We start from the raw sequence: 26,900 nt of genomic DNA, 5'->3' as shown, positions 1-26,900 counted from the left end.
GTGAGGCAGGGGGAAACTTAGAAGGAACTGAATTAGCTTCCGAGACTTCAGCTCAGGTGTTCAATTAAGCTTAGGGGAGCTGTGTTTTCTTTTGAGGGGAGAAATTCTCTTCGCCATAAGGTTCCCTATTGTTTATCTAGCATGCAGACAGCTAGCTCTCCACTGATTCTCACAAAACTAATCCACAGGCCTGATAATTCTCCCCAAATCCCACTGGTCTCATCCCACTTCTTAGCAAGAAATTTAAAGTAAAAAAGGCCACAGGGCAGATTCCGATTCCTGGGTCTCTATTAATTTTCCATGCTGTAGGAGAGAGATGCACCTGCTCAGCAACACTGCCCTAAATAATTAAAGTCCAGAGAGATGTGTCCCGGTATATTAACACAGTGCCTCGGGTGGGGGCTTTTCTTGGAGCCTTTTTATCGTTCCTCTGCTGGCATCCAAGAGGAAGCTGGAATTGACTCCAGTGGGTGGTCCCCTCTTTCCCCTCCTTACCAGGGCCAGGGAGAGGCTGGATCTAAGGTGGATAATAATCTCACCACCTGCCTGCATCCCATACACTAGTCGTCTAGTCTTGTCGACTCTCCGATTCTCTCCCCTCTTCACTCACGAGGCCAACACGCCCCGTCCGAGCCCTCGGCTGCTCCCGCCCAGCCCAGTCTCTCCGATGCCGGTTTCCCCCGTTCTCTGCCCATGGGTACCCAAAATAATCTCCCTCTCTCCTTCCCCTGCTCACGAATGTTCACCAGCTCCCTGGTGGGTGATGGGGCTAGATCTGGGATTTCAACAGTGTAATAAATTCCTGATGAAGAAACATTTTCTACCAAAACAACTTGGAACTTTAAGTGCAATATCTAGTCTTAAGAAGTTGCTTGGGGCACAGAGTGGTTAGGAAGCTTGCAGAGGGTCATGCAGCTAGGACATGTCAAAGGTAAAACTTGAACCCAGGTTTTCTTAACCCCAAGGCTTGCTTTCCATCCACTATATGCTATTACTGTTTATAAAACACATAATAATATATAATAATATATGATATATCATTTGTTGTTCTATTGTTTTTTAAGTCCTGTCTGACTCTCCATGACTCCATTTGGGGGTTTCTTAGCAGAAATACTGACGCTGCTTGCCATTTCCTTCTCTAGCTCATTTTACAAATGAGGAATCTGAGGCAAACAGAGTAAAGTGGCTTTCCTGGGGTCAAATAGCTACTAAATATCTAAGGCTGGAGTTGAATTTAAGATGTATTTTCCTAACTCCAAGCCCAGTGCTCTGTGCCCTGTGGCACCCCTAGCATCCAGTAGAACATATCATTGAAGTCTTTGACCTGGCGCTCTAGAACCTCTAGAACTTGACCCCTATCTAACTTTCACATTGTTATTATTTTTGTTTCCCTTCACAAACTCTGTTTTCACAGCCACACTCAATAGTTTCTATCCCATAGATGTCAGACTCCATCTCCCATCTGTGTGCCTTTGCCCAAGCCATTGCCTAGAATGCCCTCCCTCTTCATTTCCTCAAGTCAGAATCCTTGCCTTCCTTCCGGGATTAGCTCAATACTTTCTCCTCTGCAAGCTTGCCCTCTTTGACCCATCATGAACAGGCCCTCCCTCCTCAGATTACTTCCTTTGTGCTTATCTGAATAATGCTATATCCCTCCAATAGTAAGGTAGCCCCCAAAGCCAGGAACAAGGTCTGCCCTTAGTTTTTCACCCCTTCCTTGCACCCAGCACAGTGCCCGGCCCTGCAGAAGCACCAGCAGTGAATCAAATATGCCCAAAGACGCCTTGAAGACCTGGATAAGCAACAAGGATGAATTTCAGGAAATGTCTCTGTTCTTTTGCCCGGCAACTCTTAGGGCATCCATATTGGAAGATGGGCTGGGGTAGAGTTTGGGGGAGGCAGTTTGTGGCTCTAGAGATAAACAAAGCTAATCAATGTGGACAGGGATTGAACAGATGACCTTGGCTTAGCAGGTTACCGACTGTTCAAAATAACAGAGAGTTTCCTCTCCAAGGAAATTGTCAAGGAGAATTCTCAAAGAAATCAGGATTCCAGAGCTGGGAGGGGCCTTAGAACAGGAGATGTCAGAGCTGAGAGGGACCTTGGAATAGGGAATGTCAGGGCCGGGAAGGGGCCTTAGAGCTGGGGATGTCAGGGCTGGGAGGATCCTTAGAATAGAGGATGTCATAGGCAGGAGGAGCCTGAGAACAGGGATATCAGGGCTGGGAGGGTCCTTAGAACAGGGGATGTCAGGGCTGGGAGGGAGCTTAGAACAGGGAAGGTCAGGGCCGGGAGAGTCCTTAGAACAGGGGATATCAGAGCTGAGAGGGACTGTGGAATAGAGAATGTCAGGGCCAGGAGGGGCCTTAGAGCTGGGGATGTCATAGGCAGGAGGAGCCTGAAAACAGGGATATCAGGGCTGGGAGGGTCCTTAGAACAGGGGATGTCAGTGCTGGGGGGGTCCTTAGAACAGGGAAGGTCAGAACTGGAAAGACACTCAGAAAATAAATAGAAAATCCTATTAGAAGTGCCTCACAATACAAAAGAAGGAAGATCTGAGCTGCCCTGGGGTTCCAGGCCTGGCCTGTGTGACCTCGGATGGAATGCTTACCCTCGCTGTGCCTGTTTCCTCAGCCCTATAGCCAGGGATGGCTCATATAACCTCTACAATTCCTTCTACTCTAACTCCTCTGAAAGCTTCAGAAGGGTCTTGAAGACATAGAGGCTTGCCAGGACCTTAGAAGTCACCCAGACGCATCTTCTTACCTGACCGATGGGGAAACGAGGCCCAGAAAAGGCACCAGCAGGTACTTTACCTGTCTCTTGTACCCCTGCTCCTTCCATTCATCCTGGCTGCCTTCCAAAGCCAGTCTCTCCAGTTCCTCACTCATAGGAACCAAAGGTTTCCAGCCAAGCTGCCACGTCCCCATCAGCACGCCTCCAGTCTTCGGGGGAGGCAGGAACCGGGGCCGTTCAGGGGAGGCTTCGGCACAATCGACCCAAAGAAATCCTGCCCTCGACAAGATGGAATCCCGCCACCGTGACCCGTAACCCAATTGCCATTCCCTTACCCTTCGGCGCTATCGTCTCAGGCTTCATTTAAACCAATCCAGAGCCAAACACAAGGATCCCTGTTACCTGACCCTGTCCATCTGCGCCATCTTATCTTCCGGTCTTAGGGTTTCCTTTAATGGGGCACTTGAAAGGGCTTTCTGGGTGAATCAACTGTAATCCTTCTCCTGCCAGGAAAGGGGCTAATTGTATCCTCCCAGCAACTGCCTTTTGTGTTAGGAGAACAAAGCCCGAGCCCAGGGAGTCCTCCCGTATGTAAATGAGCTTCTGGGAGGGAATGGCCTGTTCTAGCTGGAGAACTGCTTTCCTTGGAAAATAACATCATAGAAAAGAACGCCATAGATGGGAAAAGAACACCCCATCACAGAGCCGGGAGGGACCGCAAAACTCTGGAAGCAAACCAAGAACCTCCAAGTTGAAGAGGCTTCAGCTCTGTCTGATCCAATGTCTATATTTTTACAGGATAGGCAACGGGGACCCCAAAAGAAAAGGGGCTTAGAATGATGAAAACACAGAAGATTCGGTTTAGAAGGCGATGAGAATTCCACATAAGGAACAAGAAGGGACTTTTGAACAGAGAATGTTAAGAGATGTTATCTTGTCTCACTCCAGTGCTGCTATAGAGTTGATCACTTAACCTATGTTTGCCTCAATTTTCTCATCTGTAAAATGGGGATAACAGCAGCATCTACCTACCTCACAATGTTGTTCTGAGGCTCACTGGGTGTAAAGGTCTTAGCACAGTACCTGGCACGTAGTAGGTAGAGTTGTAACCAGTCACTTAGTCTCTGTTTGCCTCGATTTCCTCATCTGAAATGGGGATAACAGCACCATCTACCTACCTCACAACATCGTTCTGAGGCTCTCTATGTGTAAATGTCTTAACACAGTGCTTGACGTATAGTGGGCCCTTGATGAAAACTCGTGACCTTCCTTCTATCTAGTCGAGCTTCTCTTTTTCAGAAGAGAAGGCAGAGGCTCAATGTGCTGGCCATACAGGGAAGGGAGGCCTGCAGAATTTTGGCCCTAGTCCTCTGCCCCCAAGCCCTGCTTTGGGTTTATCTTGTCACTCAGCCCTGGCCCACACGGTGTGGCGTTAGCCAGGTGCCGGGGCCTTGCCGGGCTGCTCTGAGGTTCCCCACGTGAAGGGGCCCATTCCCGGAGGATTTCTGCCTTTCTCCTGAGCTGGCTCAGCGTGGGCCGCCTCAGACAGAGCTTGTTTGCCGAGCGCCGCTAACACCTTGCAAAGAAAAGGCAGAATGGAAATAGAGCATTTAATTATTATCTAAATCAGTCCAGATGCCATAAGGAGAGAATCAAAGTGTTCGGTGTAGTTTCCCTGGCGCTGCTTTTAATTTTATCTTATCAAAACAGAATTCATTTTTTTAAAAACAGGAGAAAAAAAAAAACCCCTTCCTGTAATTAACCAACTCCAAAATCCTCTAATAAATGTTAAAAATAACCCGCAGGCCATCAAACTACAATGCAAAGAGATGGGGGGGCTTTTAAACAACTAAGAGTGGATTAAATAACTAATGTGTTGATTTTTTTCCCAGGGACTCCCCCTCCCGCAGAAAGGCCTGTGCATTAACAGCTGGGCTTCCCTGCTTCTAAAGCTGGTCCTTGTGGGCCACAGATCTCCTGCTGGTTCAGATGGGCATCTGGCTTCGGGCTGGAGGGACTCTTGCCGAGTACTTCTTCCTCTCATCCTTCGGCAAAAGCATTGAATGCCAAAATAAATAGCATTCTGCTTTATTATCCCATCAGCTTGTTGGTTAATGAAATTCAAGGCAAAAAGTTCTTTTCAGCTTGAAATCAAATCATTGAATCTGCAGAAGCCATTCAGGAGCCATTCAGCTCCATCTATGGCAGAGTAGAATGAACCAAAAGAGTCTTTGATTTTAGTCAGAGGACATGAATTCAAATCCTGTCCCTCATATTTATTATGTGTATGACCTTGGATGTTAATGAGAGCTAATACTTCTATTCCACCTACCATGTGCCAGGCATGCAAAACACTTGACAAATATTGCTTCATTTGATCCTCACAACCACCCTGGTTGGTGGGTGCTGTTATTATTCCCATTTACAATTGGGGAAACTGAGGCAGACAGCAGGAATGTGACTTGTCTAAGGTCACACAGCTAGGACATCTCTGAGGCTGAATTTTAACTTACATCTTCCTGACGCTAGTGCTTGTGCCCTATCCACTGCCCTACCTAATGACTCCTAAATCTTTCAATGTCCCTGAGACTCAGTTTCCTTCTTTGGAAAATGAAGGGATTGAACAACATGAGGACTGAGGGCTCTTCAAGTCCAGAATCATCTTTTTATGACCTATCAGAGCATCCCTGGGTTTCCCTTCAGAGGCAGAGCCCCGAGTCAAAAGTGTCCAATATTCTCTCTTCCAGCCTTGTACTTCATCATCTTGGCAAAGAAACATGGCGTTCCTTGCACAAGCTCCAGGAGTGCCGTGACTATTTCTTTACTTTGTCTTTGCTTTGCCTTAGGATACACAGTCTGCTTGGCAGAACCAATGGACTCTTGGACTTGGAGCCAGGAAGCCCTGAGTTCAAATCCTGCCTCCTATTCTTATTATCTGTAGGATCCTAAAGTCACAGATGGGTGATAATCTAAACTGATGGAGGTGGGCTCCTACAAGGAGGGAATTCCGGTCTTATTGAGGAGCCTCAGCACCTTACACAGGGCCTTGAAAATAGTAGGTGTTTAATAAATGCTCATTGAATTATGTTGAAGATTTGTTGTTCTTGGATAAATAGGAGAGATACCAAAGAATCGGACTTTGATGGGAGCCAGGCTTCAGGAAAGCAAGGCTTCGGGGCATGTTATCAAAGGGATTCAAGGCTGAGAAGGACATCACGTATCGGCCCGCCTCGTTTTCCTGCCAATTTTCCTCTCCCGGGCTCCACTTGAAGGTTGGGGAGATTTAGGTCAAGGGGATGGAATTACCTGCCTTGGAGATCAGCAATGAGCACTCATCCAATGTTGAGAGTCTTCAACCAGAACACCAAGGCCTTCTTTGACCACAGTTGGGACTTATCCAAGGATACGATTTTAAATTTTTTGTTTTAATTAATTTTTAAATTATCAAGCATTTATTTTTCTATTCCTCCACTGAAAATAAAAGGGTTTATCACTAAATACACTAAGTCTTGGGTTCACATCCTGCTGTATATCTGGAACGAATCATCTCTGAGGGCTTCAATTTTCATACTCCATCGGTAAATCAACAATCAACAAACAGTCATTGAATTCTCTCAGAATATCATTAATGTCATAAAATGAAAGGTTGAGCTAGAAGATATTTAAGGTTCTTTCTAATTCTAAATACTCTGATTTCCCTTCCTTCATAGGATTCTCCCAGCTAGACATCTGATATCTGTCCAGAGATATGGAGAGGGGAAGAGCTTTTATTTTGAGTAGAGGGAGCAAGGTGAGCCTCTGGAAATGGCCCAACTGCCCAGCCTACTTGGAGTAATGGATTGGGTTAGAATGAATAGTAACTGAGCCCAAAAGGAAAGCTCTGGTCCAAGGTCACACAGATAATATATCGACAAGGATTGGATTTGAAAACAGATCTTCTGACTTTTAATTTAATGCACTTTCTATTTTAAAACTGCCACTGAGCAAGAGAAAGTATTGACTGAAAGCTTTGTCTTACTTTGGGGAGGGAAGAAAGGACAGTCAGAGGAAGGGGAAATGAGAAATATGACATATTTCAAACATAGAATGTTGGGATTGTCAGAGGCTTCAGAGGCAGGCCAGACAGTGTCCTAGGATTTAGAGCTGAAAGGCCAGTGGGTGTAATAACATTGACAGAACATGGAACACTGGTGCTGAAAGTGACTTTAAAATTTAGAACAGGAAATGTCACATATGGGTGGGAACTTTGGGCAAAAAATGTCAGAGTTAGAAGAGATCTTAGATAATAGAATGTCAGACCTGGGAGGGGCCTTAGAACAGGGAATGGCAAAGCTGGGAAGAATCTTAGAACCTAGAACAGAGAATGACAGAATTAGGAGAGGCCTTAGAACCTAGAACAGAGAATATCAGATTTGGACACCTTGTATATGTTACTGCACACATTTCCTTCCCCTCCCCCCAGACATTTCCCATAGAACTGCCTGGTCAATTTGAACGAGACTGTCCAATCCTCAGAACCTCACCTGCCCAGTTTTCCATCAAGCAGAGTATGAAATGTCTTCCAATACTGCTGGAAGGATATTGGGGGGGGGCTCGTCTGGGAGTGGGACTTCTCATTGCCATCTCATAACTATCAATATATTTTATATGATTATTCTTGTCTCCTAGGAATGAAGGTCATTTATTCCTATGCTGCAAGTGCTCTTGCTTCCCCCTGTATCTCAGTGCTTTGAGACAGGGCTTCAGCTGCCTCACCTTAGTTTTGGATCTTCGCCAACCTGGCAACATATACATGTGGAGGAAGAATAGCAAAGAAGACCAAAGAAGCTGAATCTTAAGATTATGTGGAGGGAAGTAGAAGTGTCAGGAGAAGACTATTGGGGGTGTCATAGTACATAGAGCACTGAATCTGAAATCAGGAAGATTCATCTTCATCTGTTCAAATCCAGCCTCTGGATTTATGATCCTGGATAAGTCACTTAATACTATTTCACTCAGTTTTTTCAACTGTCAAATAAGCCAAAAAGGGAAATGGGAAACTGCTTCAGTACCTTTGTCAAGAAGACCTCAAATAAGGTCACAAAAATGTCACTTAATCCCATTTGCCTCCATTTCCTCATCTGTGAAATAAGCTGGAGAAGAAAATGGCAAATCACTCAAGTGTCTTTGTCAGGAAAGCCCCAAATGGGATCATAAAGAGTCTGACATGACTAAAATGACTGAACAACAACCACTACAAAGGTGTCAGAAGCTGAAAATGTAGGAAGAGGTCAGGCTGGGAAGTTGGTCTTTAAGTGTCCAGCAGTAGTTTGATTTTATCTGAGAGGTAACAGGAGCCCGTTGTAGTTTGTTGAGGGAAGGTGGCTGTCATGGTGGGTTTTGCACTAAGGGAGGGTCTAGAGGAAAAATTACAGTGGGCAGGGAAAGCAAGCACCTTTATGATCATGTACATTCTAAAGAGAATCCCCCTACAGAATGTGTCCCTTCCCTCCATTTTGGGCTCCTAAACCCGAATCCCTCCTTAAGAGTTTCTCTCCATCCCTGCCAGACAGTAAGTCCCTGGCTTAAAGCTCCCCAGAATGTGGCATCCAGAACAATCCCAGCCCACAGAGGGAATGGCTGCAGGCCAGGAACTGGGGAATGACTAAGAGACTAATACAAATTAATTCCTGTCTCACAGGTATGTTGTGAGTCTTATTTTATTAATATGGGCAGAGGAAGCAGAAAATGAAAGGCATTGTGTGAGAGTAAAGGGGTATTATCATAATACACAGGACACTTTTCTTCTTCAAAAGGCACTTTGCAAATAGTCACAAATTAATCCTCCTAGTATTCCAGGGAAGGAGGTGCAAGGATTGTGATCCTCTGTCTGAATGAGAAAAGAGAGACAGACAGACAGAAACAGAGAGATAGAAACAGAAATGAGAGAGAGAGAGAGAGAGAGAGAGAGAGAGAGAGAGAGAGATATGAAGAAACAGAGACACAGAGGGAATATAATAGAGGGAGAGACAAAAAATGCACAAAGAAAGAGAAGAGAAGGTAAAATAGGAGAGGAGAGGAGAGAAATAAGGAAGATCAAGAAGATGGCATCTCCCAGCAAAAGACTACTTGCAAGATCCAGCTCTAGAGAGTTAGAATCTCATGATTTCATCATGTTCCCACCTCTAGAGCTGGGAAGTATGAGTATGAGAATAAAATACTAAAAGTTGAGAGACTAGAGTCCTCATTTTGACTCTGCTGTGTGATACCAGGGATGGGTTTTCCTTCTCTGAATCTGTTTCCTTGTCTGTAAAAATGAGAAAGTCAGACTGCACATGTTCCAAGTGCTGAGGGCTTAGGATCATTTGGATGTCTGACATTTGATGTGAGGGGAGGAGAAGAACGTTGACATCTCAGAAAGATTTGCCTAGTAGGCAAAAGAAAGGTTAGACAAAAAAGGCAGCCTGGGTCACTGGCCAAAGTCCTGAACTATAGCAAACCAGATTTAGAGCTTAAAGGGAACTTGAAGGTCAACTTGTTCTTCCAACCTGTTCGTTTTGCCCATGAGGAAACTGACAACCAAAGACTTTGCCCAAGGTCACACAGATAGCAAACAGCAGAAATGGGATTTAAACCCAGGTCCACTCGCCTTTAATCAAACACTCTTTCCACTCTCCCACACTGGGTTCAGGTGTCCCAGCTCTGCCATGAAGTCCTGCCTCAGTGTGATTTTGGATACATCTCTCTCCATCTCTGAACATCAGCCCCTTCATCAAAGAGGACTGAGAATATCATCTCCCAAGTCCTTTCTAGCTTCCAAAGAAGAGCTAATATTAAAACAAGAGTGACCTTTAGTTGGCTTCCTCAGTGAGTTGGTGGAGCAGGGCAGAGCCTGTGAGGGTCTAGCAGCTCTATTAAGTCAGCTCTATTCACCAAGCCCATTCTGTTATGCACACACGTGCGCTTATAGTCATCTGTAGGCGGAAACCAAATGCTCCTATTTAATTAGCTAAATACCAAAGAAAATGTTTCCAAGACATGATGTGAATCGGGAAGTCAGGGTTTCAGCACTTGTCTGAGTGGAGAGAATGTTAGTGTGTGGGAAAAGCAGGATGGGATGAAAGACAATTTTCTAGAACAAAAGGATGAGGTGAAGCTTGGGCTGGGTGGGAAATGGAGGATAAAGAGATAAAATCTTGTGTCACCGTAAAATATTGGAGTTGATGGCAGGGTCCTTAGAATAGAAAATGTCTTAATGAGTGTGCCCACAAAATGAAGGACTGGGAAGAGCCTTATGGACTACTGAATATAGCTCCTTCATTTTACAGGTAGGCAAACCAAGTTCTTGGCGAAGGAAATGACTTGTTCAAGATGGCTGAGCTGAGCCATAGACCAGGATTGTTAAATTGATTGGGTATACTCCACTTTAAGGCAGTTCCAGCAGAAGGCTGTTTTCTCTATTGTTTGCCACTGTAACTCAAGGAGTCCAGGGTCTTTCCTTTAGAAACTAACTACAAACCTTTAGCCCTTCAAACCATCACAAACACATACTCAAAAGCCTTGGAAGGGCCAAAAACAATTTCTTGGGATCATAGAATCTCAGTTTGCAAGATCTCCTCAGCAGTTGTCTCATTCACCCTCTAGTCCTACACAAAAGGCATCCCCAGCACCATTTCCATGACATGGGGATGTCTAGCCTCTGCCTGAAGAACTTCAAGGAGAAAGAGCCCCGACCCCTCAATACAGCACATTCTGCCGCTAGACAGCTCCAATTGTCAGGAAGTTTTCTGTGACTGAAATTGGATTTGCCTCTGAAACTTTCCCACTGGGACTAAACAGAACAAAATCAGTCTTAAAAAACCTGAATATTTGGCTATCACCCCACCTCCTCTCAGTCATTCCTGCTCAAACCAGACATGTCCCTTTTCTTCAACAGATAGTCATTTGGCATGGACTAAAAGTCCTTCACTGACTTATTATCCTCCTCTAAACAGCCCAACTTATCAATGCTATTCTTAAACTGTGGCACTTAAAACACAATACAATTGTCAAGTCAACAAGCTCCAGGTGAGGTCTGATGAGAACAAAATATAGTGGGACTATCAGAACCACTTTCTTGGAAGTTATGCCTTTCTCTTTTTTTAATTTTTAATTGTTAAGCTTTTTATTTTCATGGATAATTTTTTCAACATTGACCCTTACTTCGCCTTGTGTTTCAGATTTTCCCTTCCTTCCCCCTACCTCTCCCAAGATGGCAAGCACTCCAATATCCAATTTGTTATACATGTTAAAATATATTTTACATCTAACATGTATAAAGTTATGCCTTTCTCAATGCAACTCAAAGTCACATTAGCTTTTTGGGTTTTCCTGTTACACTGCTGACTCATCTTGAGATCTCCACTTACTAAAAAGCCACAGATTTTTTTCAGACCAATTCACATCTGACTGTACCTTCCTCACCTTGTATTTCTGCGGTTAATTTTTTTTTGTGCCCAAGATTTGACATTTAATTACATGAAATTTAATCTTATTAGACCCAAACCAACACTCTAATCTGCCACTGTGTTGGCTGTCCTTCCCAGTTTGGAGTCATCTGCAAATCTGATCACCTCCCCTCATCAGAATAAAATATTGATTAGAACAGGACCAAGGACAGATCCCTGAGATATTCCACTGCAGGGGTCCTCAAACTACAGCCCGCGGGCCAGATGTGGCAGCTGAGGACGATTATCCCCCTCACCCAGGGCTATGAAGTTTCTTTATTTAAAGGCCCACAAAACAAAAATTTTGTTTTGACTATAGTCTGTCCCTCCGACAGTCTGAGGGACAGTGAACTGCCCCCCTATTTAAAAAGTTTGAGGACCCCTGCACTAGACCCTGAAATATTAACAACTACTTGTTGGATGTGTCCATACGACCAATTCTGAAATCATTCCGTTGTATTTTTGTCTACTCCATAGCATTCTATCTTCTCTTGTCCAGAATAATTTTGTTAAACTACTTTGCTAAAGCTTTGCTAAAATCTAGATAAATAAGCATAACTTTCCCCTCCACAATCATTTTCAAAATTCCATCCAAAGAAGAAAAGAGGTTAATCTGGCATTGCTAATAATTGATGAAACCAGGCTTGATTCCCTATAATCACCAACCCCTTTTTAAATGTTCGCCAACTATCTCTTTAATGATCTGTTTTATACTTTTCCCAGAAATGGAAGTCAAGATTGTGGGCCAATAGTTTTCAGACTCATTTCTTTTTCCTTTTTAAAAAATTATGCCAACATCTGCCCTCCTTTAATCTTGAGCTTCCTCTTATTTCTTATCATCTTTCAAATATCACCAAACAGTGGTTAAGCCATCACATCTATCAATTTTTTCAGGGCCAGAGGCATTTGCACCAGACAACTTAAATTCATCAAGGGCAGGTGAGTGCTCTCTTTCTATTTCATTGCTTATCTTGGTTATCAACCTCCTGTTAGTCATTTTGGTGCCGAAGTTTCTGGCATAAACATAATTTTCTTGGGCAGAAAAAAAAGACAAAATCAGCTCTGTCTACAATTTGTTGTTAGTTATCATTGACTCATCCACTCCAAGCAAAGAGCCTCGCCTCCTTTTAAGCCTCCTTTCCCTCTCTATATAGCTTTGAAAGTCCCCTTTGTTGTCCATAACTTCCATTACCAGCCTCAGATCATTCTGAGCTTTAGCATTCCTAAATGGTGTTGCCCAGATGTGAACATAATACTCTAGATGTTTTCTGACTTCAGAAAGATTATCATTCACTCATTCACACACACACACACACACACACCTCCTTATGAGTACTATGAATCTTAATCAGTCGATCAATAAAAAATATTAAGCACCTATTATGTGCCAAGCATTGTACTAGACACTGAAAACACAAAGCAATCTCTGATTTCAAGGAACTTAGGTTTTTATCAAGGGAAATAGTACAGACACATATATGCAAATACAAAATAAATTCAAGATAAATATCAATTAATTTGGGGATGATACATAAAGTGAGGAGCAGACAAGGCTTCACAAAGGAAGTAGCATTTGAGCTGAGTTTTGAGGAGGTGGAGGTGTGAAAGTAAGCAGTTTAAGGCATGGGGGACAGTCTCTGTTAAAGATATACAGATATATTACCTTTTATATCTTCCTTGTTAATGGCAGGTTGTTTGTGTCGACACTGTAGATAGAACACTGGGCCTGGGATCAGTAGGACCTGAATTTGAATCTGACCTCAGACATTTACCAGCTTTGGGATCCTGAACAAATCAATTCATCTCTGTCTGCCTCAGTTTCCCCCACTAAAAAGGTGAGAATAATAATAGCACCTATGCTATATGGTTATTATGAGGATCAAATGAGATATATGTGTAAAAAGCACTTATCACAGTACCTGGCAGATAGGATATTCCTTTGACACTCTGTTAACTCATAGTCTTCCTTTCCTCACCAAGCTTATGGTCTACTAGAACCTCTAGATCTTTCTCATATAAATGTTTGTCTATTCTAGCATATTGAATCTGTGTATTTGATTTTTTTTTGGACTCTAAAGGCAATACTTCAGATTTATGCCTATTTATATTTCACTTTATGAAATAAAATCTGATCTGCCAATTAGAAAGCATTGATCAAGTTCTTCTGGCATGTAAAGTTTTATGTTAGGTACAGTGAGAACAAAGAATTAAATAATTTCAATATGTACAAAATATAAATATAAATTAATTAAATTATAAATAAATTATAAAATATAAATATAAAAATATAAATTATGTGGTGGTAGATGGAAGGGAAGAAGGCACCATCAGAACATGGAAGAATCGCCCAAAGAATGAACCATCTAGCCTGGGTGTGAAACACAAAAGCTGCCACACTGTACACCTTCACAGAGGCTGTCACCGTGACTTAAATTCCTTTCTCATCTCCACTTCGTCAAAGCTCAGCTCAAATGCTACCATCTTTGTGAAACCTCCTCTGTTCCCCACTTCAAATATTATCCCCAAATTAATTAAATTAAAAGCAGTGTGGTGTAGTAGATAGAGTTGTTAGCCAGAAGTCAGCAAGACCCGAGTTTGAATGTTGCTTCAGAGACTCCCTATCTGTATGAGTTTGCACAAGTCATTTAACCTCTGTCTATTCAGTTTTCTCAAATATAATATGGGGTAAATAATGAATAACAATGCACCAATCATCCTGGTAGGCAAACTTTGGTAGATAAAGAAGGAGGGCAATAGGTCTGAATTGATTAACTCTTAGAAATAACTGGGATCCACAAGTACAAAAATGTTTGTGGCAACCCTTTTTGTAGTAGCAAGAAATTGGAAACTGAGTGGACGCCCATCAGTTGGGGAATGGCTGAATGAGTTATGGTGTATGAATGTTATGAAATATTATTGTTCTGTAAGAAATGATCAGCAGAGTAATTCCATTCTCTGATTCCAGAGAGCTAAGTGAAATGAGTAGAACCAAGAGAACATTGTATACAGCAACAAGATTGTGTGATCAAGTCTGATGGACGTAGCTCTTTTCAACAATGAAATGATCAGGATAATTCCAATAAGAGTGTGTGGAGAGATCCATCTGCATCCAGAAATAGAATTGTGGGGACTGAATATGGATCATACATACATACATAGTATTTTTACCTTGTGTGTTGTTGTTGTTTGCTTTTTTCTTTCTTTCTCATTTTTTTTCCTTTTTGATCTGATTTTTTTTTGGTGCAGCATGATAATTGTGAAAATATGTGTGGAAAACTGCACATATTTACCATGTATTGGATTATTTGATGTCTAGGGAAGGAGGTGGAGGGAAAGGAGGGAGAAAAATTTGGAACATAAGTTTTTACAAGGGTGAAAGTTGAAAACTATCTTTGCATATAATTTGAAAATAAAAAGCTATTATTAGAAATAACTGGGATCACCCACATAATTTAGAGTGCTCTCAAAATCATCTTCCTAAAAACTCAGGTCTGATCATCATTCCCTTGCTCAAACAGCTTCAATGGCACACTATTGTATTGCCCTCGGGATAAAATACAAACCACTTTGCTTGGTAGGTGAGATCTTAAACTCTCTCACCACAGCCACAATCCACCTGTTTTCTAATTACTTCTCTTTGAAAACTATTGACCTTGACACCTTGATGCTTTTTTTTCTTGAGACAATTGGGGTTAAGTGATTTGCCCAGGGTGACACAGCTAGTAAATGTTAACTGAAATCAAATTTGAACTCAGGTTCTCCTGACTTCAAGACTGGTTCTCTATCATTGTACCATCTAGCTGCTCCAATGATTTTTTTTAATCTTAACTTTTCATTTCTGGTCAATGAATCTTTACATGAACAATCCTAGATATCAAGAATGCTCTCCTTCTTCAATTCCATCTCTTATAAATCTTTGATTTTTTTTTATGACTCCCTCCTCAAAGAAGCAACAAGGCAACACAACACTGTGGAATTCATGTGAGATTTGAAATCAGAAGGTCTGAGTTAGAATTAAATCTTTTTCACTTGTAATCTAATGGATTTGGGGTAATTCACTTTCCTTCTCTGTTTCTCAGTTTTCTCTTCTGAAAAATGAAAGTGTTTTACCTTGTTAATTTTAAATCACTTCTCTCCAGTGGGCCTCAGTTTTCCCATGTGTAAAAATGTGGAAGCTAGACATGATGTGATGATCTCTACGGTTCTTCCCCTCACTGCTATTCCGATAAAAATTTAACAACCAGATCTCGTGGGAGAAGGGGAGCATATGTGAAATACTTTTAATTTTAATCAACATTATTAACACTTTTTCCATCCCTTTCTCAAATCTAAGAAAATCAACCAACAATAAGTCAAGCTCTGATCTGTAATATTGTCGATTTCATGCTGAAAATTTAACAACCAGTTCTTGATCTAGCTCGAGCTGATTTATCCTTGCATCCCATAATCCCATGATTTACACAAAGAAAGAAGAAAATGAACAGAGGATGAAAAGATGGAGAAGGATGGTCATCTAGATCTGAGGATATAATTCCACTTCCATATAATCCAAGAACAATAGGTTTAAGTAGGATTTAAAGCTTTGGAAGAGAATCTTGAGGCATGCTACCATTATTATGCAGGAATAATCCAGGACTGAACTGGTTAACCTGGCTGCTGTTGAACCTCTGCCCCCAAGAGAACATAGGTGAGAATCTGGGCCCATCATATTTGCCTTCAGAATTCATGTTCCCCTTCCTTGGCCAACACTCACCAACCCATTCTACAAGTGGAGATACTTGGTTTGTTTTGGCTACGTGGGAGGCAGCTAAAGGGAAAGTCACACTATTAAAAGCAAAAGGAATACCTGTCAAGACTCAGGTTTAGGGACCAGAAATCTGAGGTGATGTAGACAGACAAGTCCCTTTGCCCTCCTCATTATTTTTTGTTTGTCTTAAAGATCCAAAATAGAAATGAGACCTGGAACGACTCCTCCCAATTCTGAAATTTTCTGTTCTAAGGCCCTTCCCAGCCCTCCCACTCCTCCTAATCCTGACATCCCCTGTTTTAAGACCCCTGCTAGCATGACATCCCCTGTCCCAAGGCCCTTCCAGCTCTCACATTCCATGTTCTAAAATCTTTCCCAGCTTGGATATTTTATAGTTCTAAGCCTTTAGCCTAGAACCCCTGAGCCCATGACGTGGTTCAGAAGAACAATCAGCCCGAGGGTTCTCCGGAGCTCCTGGAGAAGGTTCACGGGATTCTCTTCTCACACTGGGCCCAAGCTATGATGAGTCAGAAGATTCAGTGAGGAGTGAGCCTCCAGGACAGGGCCCATCAATCATCCCGCCATGCTGACAACCGCCACTTAATGAGACTGCTGGGCTCTGCCCAGCTCTAATTGTCTACAATTCTCTTTTATGAAAGAACATGCAGGTTTGCCTTTCATTAGCAGCCAGCTCGGAGATCGGGGGGAGGGGGCAGAGGGGAGGGGGGAGGGAAAGTGCCGAGTTGGCAAGCCCGGGGGCTGGCTCTGGGGGAAGGCGCCGCTGAGCAGAGTGGCTCCCCGGGGCTCCATCCCTCCGCGCTCAGACAGCGTGGGGGTGGGCATGAAGGAGCTATTTTAAGGCTCTTAGAATGAATTCACTTGGGTGGCTATGGGTGCCTACACTGACACAGAGTGGGAGGTGTCTAAAGCTGCAGCTCAGTAGTACGGCTGGAGATGGGGGAGACAGCAGGCCTGGGGAGAAGGGTGTGTGTGTGTGTGTGTGTGTGTGTTTGTTGGGGGGGAGGTTGTGTGTGTGTGTGTGTGTGTGTGTGTGTGGCTTTCATTTCTCATAATTATCTAGATGTAAAGACCATGAAAAGTAGAAGAGACATGGAAAGAGGGCATGTGAGAATAAGGAAGGGCCTTAGAACAGGGGATGTCAGATCTGGGTGGGGAGGCTTAGAACAGGGGATGTCAGGGCTGGGAGGGCCTTAGAATAGGGGATATCAGATCTGAGAGGGATTTTAGAATAGGAGATGTCAGATTTGAGAGGGATCTTAGAATAAATGTCAGATGTGGGAGGGGGTTTCAAACAGGGGATATCAGAGCTGATTGGGGTCTTAGAACTGGGAATGTCAAAGCTGGGAAGGGTCTTAGAGCTGAGTTCTGTCACTGTACAGAAAAGGAAACGGTGACCCAGAGAGGTGATTTTTTTTTTTTTTTTTTTTAGGGTTTAACAGCTGGTCAAGGACAGAGCTAGGTCTAGAACTTTGGTCTCCCGACGTGTCCCAGATCTCTTTCCCTTTCCCAAATTTCCTGACAAGTTCTTTAAGAAGGAAGCCATGTTTAGAAATGGAAGGTAAAGTTGGAATCCGCACAATGGAGCCCCTCTACAATCACTATCAGGTGTTTAAAATGAGAACTTTGCTCCTGAGTCCTCTCCTCCTGTCAGGCTGGTCTTCTCACTGCTTTGTGTTCCCACAATGCCCAGTCCTACCTCCATGTCTTTACTCAGGCTGTTCCCCCCACCTATCATGCTCTCCTCATTTCTTTCCATCTGTCTAAATGTTCCCTGTCAATCAAATTCCAGCTCAAGATTCCCCTCCTCCATGAAGCTTTCCCAGGCCACATTAGAATGAATGAAGCATTTATTAAGTGCTTATTGTATACAAAGCATTGTATGAAACACTGGAGGTATAAATAGAAAAGGAGCTTTGCTGCCCCTTTACTCTATACTGTCGAGTGATTACTGTTCAGCCCAGTGTCGGATGCACGCTTAAGAAATTTTTGTGCATTGATTGATTAGATTTCAATAGCTAGAATGTTACCACTGGAGTCAGCAGTCCTACAATCAAATCCTTTGATACTCATAAGCTGTGCCTGAGCAAGTGACTTCATCTCCCTAAAACTCTATATCCTTAGCTGTAAAAGGGGAAAGTAGCTCCAGGTGGGATCTAAGGTCTCTTTTAGCTTTAAATATAGCAATCTGGGGACATACACCCTAAAACTCCATTTCCTCCCCCTCTAAAATGGGCCATTGTAACACCTACCCTGGATAGTTACAACCCATATAAAAGAACCCTCTTTAGAGAGATCCTCAATAATTTGTATATATGAAAATTCCTAATATCTGCAGTATATAGCAATAACCCACATAAATCCCCCTTTGGGGGGGTCCTCCACAATTGTTAAGAATATATACATATAGATCTGCAGCGAATGATATGACTATTCCCATCAATACAATGATCCACGACAATTCTGAAGGATTCAGGATGAAAAATGTCATTCATTCATTCCCAGAAAAAGAATTGATCATGTCTGAATGCAGACTGAAATATATTTTCTTTTTAACTTTCTTTTCTTGAAGATTGGGTTTGTCCCCTTTAATCTGGTTTTTTTGTTTTTGTATTTTACAATATGACTATTATGGAAATGTTTTGCATGATTACCTATGTATAATGTATATTGAATTGCTTGCATTCTCAATGAGAGTGAGATGGGGAGAGAGAAAGGAAAAGAATTTGGAACTCTTTGCTTTCACATGTATCTGAAGAAAAATAAAATATTAACTAGGAAGAAAAGAAGTATAGATATAGATATATATACATATATAAATATATAATTAAAATACTTGCAGTATATATTTCTAACCCAGATAAATTCCCTCTTGGAGGGTCTTCAATAATTTTTAAGAGTATATATATATGTATATGTGTATACATAAATTATAATATCTGGAATATATCCAGTTATAGCCCATAAAAATCCCCTCCTTGGGGTATTCTTTAAGTATTTTTAAGAGAGTAAAAGGGTTCTTGAGACAAAAAAAAATTTGAGAACCTATAGGTGAGAGATTGGATTTGTGTCCCATTTACTTCCAGAACTCCAGGATGAGTAAACACTTTCTACCAAGAAGACAGATGGATACTGGATGTACATTTTATAGGTTAAGAAAGTTGTCTGGAGAGCGACTTGTTCAGGTTCACACAGCTAATAAATTTTTGAGGCTAGGTTTAGGTCTTCTTGACTCCAGGACTTCTTGACTCTGCACTGTGCCATCTAAGTGGAAGACTGACGGTTTAGAGGGAGGATGGCGGCTGGCATGGGGGTACTGCAGTAGGAGTAGCAAGTGTGCATTTCAGGACTAGCCTGAGAGATTCAATATGAATGAGTGTGGAGTCTAAGACCAGAGTCCCCAACCCTACATTTGGGAAAAGAGTAATGGATGGAAGTGAGTGGAAATGAATGCAGAAGTAAATGAGCCCTAGGTGTCTCCTTTGAATTCATATAAGAGGTAGGATGCCAAGACTGCAGAGAGACAAATTTTGGCTTAATAGAGGGAGAAATATTATAACAATTTTAGTTAGCTAGAAGAAAAATGGGCTTCTTTGGGAAATGCTGGGTTCCCGCTCATTAGAATGAATGAAGCATTTAGTAAGCGCTTATTGTGTACAAAGCATTGTATTAAACACTGGAGGTACAAATAGAAAAGTAAGACACATTCTAATGGAGGATATACCCCAAATGGAAGGTCTGAGCAGGAAGTCAGATGCAAAGGCACCAGGTCTTTAGGGTACAGCAGCAAAGTAGATTTTGGTCCCTCTTCTTTGATGTCATTTCCATTTACAAAATCACCTTAGATTGTGATGTTGAAACATTTGACAGTGCCAAGGATGTGGTGCTGAAAACTGCAGGCATCTAGGTGGCACAGTGGATAGAGCACTAGATCTGGAGGTGGGAAGACCTGTGTTCAAAACCTACCACAGATTAGGATAGCCCTAAAAAAGTCATTTAAAGTTTTTTTTGCTTCAGTTTCTTCTTCTATCTTCTATCTTCTTCTATCACCATAAAATGGTGATAATAATAGCACTTACACCCCCACCCCCAGAATTGTTGGGAGGATCAAATGAGATAGTAATTATAAAGTGCTTAGCATAGGGCTTAGCATATAGTAGATGCTATATAAATGCTTAATGCCCTTTCCCTTTTTTCTGGGTCTTAAGTAGTTGTGGCTGTAGCACCAATAGGAGCAGTTGCCAAGCAGCATCTCCTCTGGGGTTCCTTCCCAAGAGTATTAGGCTCACAGTGTTGCCTTTCCCAAGGTTCTTGGATTCTTGTCCTAGACAATAATTATCAGGTCTGAAAGGAGGTGGTAGTCAAAGTGATGGTGGTGATGATTTTTTCTTTCCTTCTTTCCTTTCTTCCTCCCTCCCTCCTTCCTTCTCTTCTTTCCTTTCCTTTTTCCTTCCTTCTTTTCTTCCCTCCTTCTGCCCTCCCTCCCTTCCCTTCCTTCTTTCCCTCCCTCTTTCCCTCCTTTTTTCCTTCCTTCCTCCCCACCTTCCTTCCTTCCCTCCTTCCTTCTTTCTTTCTTTCCTTCCTTCCTTTCTATCTTCCTTCCTCCCCCTCTTTCTCATTCCCTCTCCCTCCCACTCTCCTTTCCTCAACCACTCTCTGTGTGCATATCTGTATATCTCCTCCTCTCTCCTTTCTTTGCTGCTTCAACTAGGTTGGCTTGTCCATCTTATGAGTTCCAATGGGTGGGAATGGCTGGCCCTTTCCTTCTCTCCAGGAATTGCTTCCCCAGGTGATGGCTATAATGGCTAGAAGCAGGACTAGTGGTCGGTGGGATGGTACTACTCCAGGGTTCCCATCTAACCACTGGCAGAAGTTGCAACTGTTGCAGTCTGGGATGAGGAAAGCGGTTCCCTTCTCTATGATGATTTCTTCCCTCAAGAGTAGATGTGAAACCCCGTGGGTTCAGGGGCATTGCTATACCCCAAGCTGTCTCCATCAGGGTTGGAGAAGCTACATAACTCATAGGATCATTATGCGAGATTCATGTCATGGCTGAATACTAGAAAGGGGCCGGCTGACCCAGAGGGCATGACTAGGATTGTAAGTCTCCATCACCAGATTTACAAACAAAGAGGGAGAGACCTCAGCAAGGGGAGTCATGGATGCTCATTAGGCAGTATTGAAGGCATAGGGTATAAAGGAAAGAGCATGGGATGCAATTCCTGGCCTGACCTCCCACTACCCATATCACAATGAGCAAGTTACTTGGCATTTCTGTGCCTCCATTTACCCCTCTGTAAAATGAGGGGGGTTAGATTAGATGGTCTTTAAAGTCCTTTTTAGCTCTTAGAAGGATGAAAGAGTCATCTCTGAAAAATACACATGTGAAATGTGGCAACATCGCACTTAGCTCCTGGTGCCTGGAGCATTTTGACCCAGGGCACTTTGCCTATAACTCTCCCTTGTCCCTAGAGCATACTACCTTGGAGTATAGAAATGACTGTATATGCTATATTCCTCCCTATCCGTAGCAAAGGGCTTGACTTGGATTCAGGAAAAGCTGAATTCAAATCCAGCCTCACATGCTAGCTGTATGACCCTGGCTAAGCATTGTAATCTCTGTTTAGCTCAGTTTCTTTCTCTGAAAAATGAGGATCATAATAATATTTACCTTCCAGAATTCTGTGAAGGTTAAATGAGATAATGTATATAAACATTCCTGGTATTTAATAAGCACTATATAAGTGTTACTTATTATATATGTAATACATATTATATTATATAATATGTTATATATGTAATTACTATATATAATTATACATATAATAAATTACATATTATATATAATAAAGAATGTAAAAATAATAATTACATATATAATAATGTAAAATAATAAAAATCCTCTGAAGTCAGGGATTGTGTCATTTTTCATCTTTGTATGTTTCCCAGCTCCAGAATCCTAGGATTTCACAATTGAAAAGGATCTTGAGACCACAGATCTTGAGCTGGGTATGACCTCAGAGATTATAGTCCTGTGATTCCAGATTTCCTGGGCTTTTTGTCAATCTTGGGAAGCTATAAGATTCCTCAGGTTATTGGTTTGACTACGTAAAATAAAATACATAGGATACAAAGAAAACCAATTATTCTGAAATATAGTTATCAAAATAATTTTTTTTAAAAAGGTCATGGACCCCAGTCTGAGATAAAATTTATAAGGAGCTTTGCAAAACTCTAAAGTACTATATAAATGCTAGTCATCATTATCGCCTGCCTACACGCAAAAGGACTCTCCACTATGACAAATCAACCAATGGATATCCAGTCTTTGCTTGGAGACCGCAGAGAGTTTGGCAAATATCAATGAATGTCCCTTGTACATATATCTTATCATTGAGATAAGACTCATGATTCCATGACTTCAGGGAATTTCCAGTGTGGGCACTAAAAATCAACAACACAGACGTTAAACTGAATTGAGATGAAAGACGGCTTTAATTCAGTAAGACAAGGGGTAGCTAAGAGTCACAGTGAAAAGAACACTGGGTCTTGAATCAAGAATACTTGAATCCAAATCCAGCCTCAGACACTAGTTATGTGACCTTGACCAAGTTACTTTACCCTATTTGCCTCAGTTTCTCATTCCTAAAATGAGCTGGAGAAGGACATGGTAAACCACTCCCGTATCTTTGCCAAAATGGGATCTTAGAGAGCCAGACATGACTGAAACAACAACAGCTTATGACATATCATTGAAATCATCATTTTTAGTTTCTTCCACTGGTTTTAGCACCAACGCACTGTGTGATCTTGGTCAAAGCACTTTACCTCTCTTGGTCTTAGTTTCCCTATCTGTCAAAAGATGAGGTCAGTTCATACATCCTCTAAGTTCCCTTCCTTCTTTGATATTATACTTTCGATGATTCAAAGGTTCATTTGAATGCTAACATTCTATGTTGTGTTCTTCTATTCTGGCATTTCATGTTCTAAGGCACTTCCAAGTTCTGACATTCTATGATCTATGAACCTTCCCAACTCCGTACATTTTCTGTTCTAAGGTTCCCCCCACCTCTGATGTTCCATGTTCTAAGGATCCTTCCAACTCTGACAATCCATGTTCTAAGGGCCCTTCTAACTCTGACAATCCATGTTCTAAGGGTCTTCCTAACTCTGACATTCCATGTTCTAAGGATTCTCCTAATTCTGACAGTCTTTGTTTCAGCATCCTTTTTGTAGCTCTAAAATTTTATGATTCTTAGTATTTCTCAGATTAGCTGTCATTTTCAGAAACAGTATCTAATCAGCTCTTTAAAAACTCTTGAAATGATAACATGCTTTAATGCTTTAATGAGCGCTAAATAAAAACCTTACTTAGGATCCTCCCTCCTTAACAGGACCTCTCCATTCCCTTTCTCCAGACCCCCCACATCAGTCTAGGAAACTGAGAGCTACCAATAAGAGACAATTGTCTTCTTTTCCCCTTGATTTATTTATTTAAGGAAAACAAGTTTCTTCTAATTAGAAACACTAATGTCAAGATGTTTTACTGACTCCCAGGCTGCCTATTTTCAGATGTTCTGCCTAAAATTATACCTGAGCTTTTCACATCTGTAGGTTTATTCAGCAACTCCCAGCAAATGGAGGCTTCTGTTGAGAGGTCTGTGTGATTGGGGAGGAAGGGAAGGGGAAAGGAGGGAGGAAAGGAGTCGTGCCCTCTTTTAACAAAGCCAGGAAAAGGGGAAGAGAAGAAAGCTCTGACATACACAAGACACTGTAGGTTTGCAAGTCTGTAGCTCTTTGGGAAAAATCAACTGGCTGAAAGGGGAAAAAAGGATGGAAAAATATACCCAACCCACCTTTCTAGAGCAGTCATCAATAACCATCCAGCTCCAGGCAACCCTTCAGACAATGAGCCGAGAGAGACCGACAGAGATAGAGACAGACAGACAAACAGAGAAATAGAGAGAAAGAGACACAGAGAGATAGAGATAAAGAGAGACAGAGACAGAGAAAGACTGAGACAGAAAGAGAAAGACAGAGACAGAGATAGGCAGAGAGACAAAGATAGAAACAAAGACAGAGACAGAGAGAGACAGATTCAGAGACAGAGAGACAGAGAGAGACAAAGAAAAACAGAGAGAGATAGAGAGAGATAGAGATTGTCTACTTGGGAGATCAGAGAGTGGATTCATAGGAAGAGTATAGAGCTCTGCCCTTCTTGGTCTCTCGCACACATAGGCAAAGGCACACAGACACACATATTCACCCTGAATCCTGTAGAAGAAAAAATATTATATTCTCTGCATTTTGTTTAGGCTAGACTAATAGATTGAGAGATGGAAAACATCTTGGGGGTCATGGAGTCCAACCTAAACATGAGGAAACTGAGTCACACAACTATTGGGGTTAAAGGCAGGATCTGAACCTGCTTCCTGATTCCAGGTTCTGTTCTCTATCCACTGCATGGTTCTTTATCTTAAAGAACTCTATCAGGAACACATTTATTAATCAAATTAATAAAATAGCCTTTATTAGATTGGTTATCATAGCAGGAATGGTAGAGGGGGAAATAGAGAAGGATAGAATTAAAAACTTTTAAAAAATCACAAATGTTAAAAATTATTATTACATGTAATCAAGGGGAAATAATATATTATTTAAAAAACAAAATAAAATTTTGAATACACAAACATTGCTGCTTGAGGAGACTTGAAATGGGCCTAGGTGGCTTCTTTAATCGAAATTCTCTCCCCCCAAACAAGATGGATAGAACACTGAGCCTAAGGACACGAAGGTCTGAGTTCAAATTTTGCCTAAGATACATCCTAGCTGTATGATGGACCCTGAACAAATGACTTAATCTCTCTCAGTCTATTTTCTCTTTCATAAAATAAAACAACAATAGCAGCTACTTCCATTTGTAAAGCACTTTGCAGATCTTAAAGTTAGCTATTGTTCTGTCTATAATTTTTGCAAATGCTAGCTCTTGTTAATTCATAATATTTAGCCACAAACATGAATTTCCAAGGTTGAGATTTAATACGAGTGCCTGGAAGACACTAGGAGCTATATAAATGTTTATTTCACACTCCCTAAGAGAAAAGGTGAGTCCTTAATATACATCCATAGCCCTGCCTTCTAAGCAGAGGGTCCAAAGCATCTCTTAACCCAGACCCTAATCAAATAGCATTTTCCCTCTTGAAATTACATTGGATTACTTTGTTCCTATCTGTGTAACAATGGGTCTTTGAAGGATCCTCTCATCTCTGACATTCTCTGTTTAAAGGTCTTATTAAGCTCTGAGATTTAATGTTTCCTGTTCTTTCCATTAGAATATAACCTCTTTGAGGTCAGGAAGACTCCTGTTCATGAGTTCAAAGCTGACCTCGGGCACGTACTAACTGTGTGATCTTAAATAAGTCACTTTATTTGCTTCAGCTTCCCCATTTGTAAAACGAGCTGAAAATGACAAACCACTCTAGCATCTTTGCCAAGAAAACTCGAAATGGGGTTACGAAAAGTTGAACATGACTAAAACAACTGAACAACAACTGATTTGAATCCCACTCTATTGCTATTTAGTGGTTTCCAACTCTTCATGACCCTTTGGGGTTTTCTTGGTAAAGATATTGGAATGGTTCGCCATTTCCTTCTCCAGCTCATTTTACAGATGAGGAAACTGAGGCAAACAGGGAGAAGTGACTTGCACAGGATAACACAGGTAATAAGTGTTTGAAGCCAGATTTGAAAGTAAGTTTTTCTGCTTCCAGTCCCAGCATTCTATCCGCTGCACCACCTAGCTGCCCCAAATCCCATTCTACCAAGAAAGAAAATCATCTTTCCAGGATGGGAAAGGTAAATTCCAGGCTTTCTTATCTCTATAACATTTCTCCTCTCTTTCCTAGTGGTTCCAAGTCAATCAAAATGGGCCAGCTTTCCTCTCAGAGTCCTTGTTGCTATCTTTGACACCCTTAATTTGGGGAAAGTCCCCACATCCTCAGCCCTTCAGAATCCCAGTTCTCCCTTCCTCTAGCTCTGCTGCTGAAGCTGTATTCACACAGAGCCCTGGGAGATAAGAAGTACACATGGTATTATTCCCATTTGTAGACAAGGAGAGGAAAGCATCCTGGCTGAATACAGAGAGCTTGCCCCCAAGTCGGGATGCCTAGGTTCATAGCACTGTGGGAAGAACTCTGAAGAGATTTAGTTCCAACTCTCACATTTACAGTTGAAGAAACAGACCCAGAGAGGCCGCCTTGCCCAAGATCACACATTCAGACTCAGTTAACCTTACCCTCTCTTGTTTTGCCCCTTACCAAACGGACCCAGGAGCTCCCGTCATCCACCCTCCACCCCTAGGTTGCTGTTGGTTCTTTCTCTTTCCTCCAGCCTGGAAACAACAAGCTTCGTCTACTAGCATTAGGCACAAGAGTCAGGGGAAGTCTGTGTCCAAACGAGCGGTAGGAATGGCTTACGAGCCCAAGCCACGGAGTCTTTCCACTTGCTTCCCAGGCCCCCCAAGCCGAAGCCATTGGAGACAGCCTACCTCCACCTCACGTTGTCATGGCGACCCAGCAGCTGGCTGGGTGGCTCCAGTTCTTCCACTCTCTCACAGCTGGCTTCCCTCACTGCCCACTGGGGCTCCCTACTTGGGGATTTATAGGGAGCTGGGGTGGGTGGGGCCTTAAGGAATAAGCCCATCAGGCACCGGATGAGGCAGGATTGCCAGATGACCTCACCTGGGACATGGGTAGGGGTTGGCTCAGCTTGGCAAAAGCCTAGCAGGACGGCAGGTACTGTGGCACAAACATAAAAAAAAGCCCACGTAGAAACCTGACTCAACTGTGACTGCTGAATGGAATCACAGAGTGTCGGAGAACCTTAGAACTGAGAATACGAGAAATGGGAAGAATCTTAGAAAACAAGATATAAGA

General features: G+C 42.2%; 1 protein-coding gene across 5 annotated transcripts in view; it reads right to left on the bottom strand.

Annotated features, from left to right (window-relative positions):
* Nucleotides 1-26,900, bottom strand: part of WSCD2 (WSC domain containing 2) — a 142,620-nt gene that overhangs the window by 112,512 nt on the left and 3,208 nt on the right. For 2 of the 5 annotated variants that reach the window (XM_031948743.1, XM_031948738.1), the window contains exon 1: nt 2,817-5,103. The exons of 1 other annotated variant lie outside the window; for it this stretch is intronic. The gene's annotated coding sequence lies outside the window, so the exon portion shown is untranslated. Of the gene's footprint in view, nt 1-2,816; nt 5,104-26,900 lie in introns of those variants that run through there. 2 more of the 5 variants (XM_031948739.1, XM_031948740.1) reach the window with 2 other exon arrangements.

This window comes from Sarcophilus harrisii, chromosome 1, assembly GCF_902635505.1.
Source record: "Sarcophilus harrisii chromosome 1, mSarHar1.11, whole genome shotgun sequence".
In the NCBI taxonomy this organism is placed as follows: domain Eukaryota; kingdom Metazoa; phylum Chordata; class Mammalia; order Dasyuromorphia; family Dasyuridae; genus Sarcophilus; species Sarcophilus harrisii.
Note: the sequence above shows the minus strand (reverse complement) of the source record. Positions and strands in the feature narration are given on the sequence as shown.